The 2447-nt window shown below is 38.1% G+C and overlaps 1 non-coding gene across 1 annotated transcript; it reads right to left on the bottom strand.

The window, feature by feature from the left end:
• Positions 1-824: 824 nt before the first annotated feature.
• Trnaa-ugc (transfer RNA alanine (anticodon UGC)) lies at positions 825-899 on the bottom strand. Its single transcript has one exon. It is a non-coding gene; the product is annotated as a tRNA-Ala (tRNA).
• Positions 900-2447: the final 1548 nt, after the last annotated feature.

Consider the following 2447-nt stretch of genomic DNA (forward strand, 5'->3'; position numbering starts at 1 on the left):
GAATTCCTGCATCCCAGAGCTGTTAGAAGTGACAAGGTTAATACATTTCACAATAAACATACACAACTGGGATACATAGTGATACATGTAATACATGTATGTAGTATAAGATGCATAAATCTCAAATCATTTGCGTTTGAGCATTTAGAGCAGATATGTTTTATTTCCTTGCAAAAGAATGATTTACAGATCATGGCGGATCAGGAAGACTCCATATTAAGTATATATGATGACGGTAACAATATGAGGAGATGCACCCCCCCCCCCTGATTAGGTTTGACTTTATAAACACGAGAAGAGTTTCCAATTCTAAAGACAGAGCTCGAACTTAAAAAGCACAGAGTATAAGAATAGAAATTTACAAAATATAATTATCATCGGTTTGTCAATTTCTATATATATATATATATATTTTTTTTTTTTGAGGGGGAGGGTATCCGGGAGATAAGACGTTGACCCTCATGACAAAAATAACGATTACCATGGCAACCAACACATGTTGTTGACCCTGTCTGGTTGTCATGGTAATTGAGATGATTCTATTGAAACCCCTGATAGTCATTCTCCCGATCTTGTTGAATTGTATGTACGGCTGTCATCTTAGGCAGTGTATATTGTTGTAGTAAGGAAAAACAGTGCATGCTTTTCGCGGAAACGGTTATTATTCTTATGATAACTCATGAAATTCCTATTTCAAGCCCGATTGTGATATGGAGGATTCACAATTCTTTTTCTTGGAATTTACCGTATTCATTATAGAGCAAATGTAATTGCAAAAAACTCCCGTATGTTAAACAGCTCATCAGGCGATTAAGATGATTGTTTGTCTCAGCCGGGATTCGAACCCGGGTCTTTGGTGTTGCAGACACCAATGCCTTGAACCACTGGGCCACTGAGACGTCATAACATCAACAGAAACGCCTGGAATTACAAGACCACAAGACAATAATATCCACCATATGTTTCTCTTAACAGACGAAATACAATAAGAGAAAATATTTGTTTAAAATGTAAGAGTAATGAAAAGAATCTCACATTTCACACTGACTTACGTGCTTATGGTTCCCAAAAATATTATATCTGAAATATTCTGTGTAATCATTAACATTATTAACAATGATATCAAATCTAAATGGGTGAAATTTTAGATTGTGTCATTTTACATTCTTAGTCCCATTCATTAACTCGGCTACTGGAGCACACAAGCAATACAACAGGTGTTACGGATAAACTTTTGCTCTATTTCCTTGTGATAATATATCAATATCATTAACAGAACAAAATAACACTTATCTTTAAAACTTCTTTCATTGTCTCTATTTCATTTTTTTTTTCTGTCTCCTTGTCTAATACAAATACGTCATAGTATATGATTTATGATATATAATATATGATATAAGATATGTATGCATGATAATTATGATACATGAATATATTATTTTGTATATACATGTATTATGCATTGAAAAATTAGTATGTGTGCATGTTGGTTATTTCCTATCAAGTGGTATATCTACATAGAACCCTGAATAGATATAGAGGGAGATAGAGAGATAGAAAGAGAATTAAGTTGATAATTAAGGCTTTGTGTTTACCATTGTATTAGTGTAACTGCAGAGAGAAAAAGCATTAATGTGAGAAATATTATCCACTCACAGCAAGAGTGTGTGAAACTGAGCTATACCTGGAGGAGCCTTGAGCAGCTATGGAGAGCCTGTCACTTCTTTTCAAAATGTCTCCTCCGAAGACGAAAGGGGATACTGGAGCGGAAGCACATTCTTCCTAACAATTTTGTTAATTACAAATTGAAATGTATCCTTCCGCATATATTAGCCAAGAGTAAACAGTCAATATTTCGATGCGTAGACGCGCCAAGTACGTTGGATCCGTGTGTTTGTTTTAGGCACATGTGGGCAATTTTGGCCGAGCTCTCAAGATGCTTAGACCACGTTTTCCTCTCCTTACCCCATTTCATGAATTAACCTTCCCCCTCACCACCACCTTACCCCCCCCCCCCCCTCTTTCCTCATCCCCCCTTCCCGTGTGATAAAATCTACATCGCTACATGGACGTCTCTCATATTGTACAGTAGCTAGATTTGCCCCTGACAATTGAGCGGCGTAACCATTGGTGTTTGCGCCTGGTCTCCGGCGGTGGTGCTCAATCATCTTTGCGCTGTGTTCACTGCACACTTCTTCCTTCTTCTCTCTCTCTCCCTCACTCTATCCTCTTTGCAGTCGCGTCTCGAGCTTCTTTTGGGTAAAAAAAGAGAGAAATTTCTTTGGCTGGAGGGTGAGGAAAACAGACCGAGTACTGCAGTGGGGGGGGGGGGGGGGGGGGGGAAGACTTGAACACCCCAGACCTATCAATCAACATCAAGTAGTTCTTATCGTCTGATGAATGATAATGTGTACTTAACGAGGAATTAGCCTGAGTATGACGCGCAT

This window comes from Diadema antillarum, unplaced genomic scaffold (assembly GCF_040938485.1).
Source record: "Diadema antillarum isolate AM-2024a unplaced genomic scaffold, OU_Dant_1.0 scf00000014, whole genome shotgun sequence".
Taxonomy (NCBI): Eukaryota; Metazoa; Echinodermata; class Echinoidea; order Diadematoida; family Diadematidae; genus Diadema; species Diadema antillarum.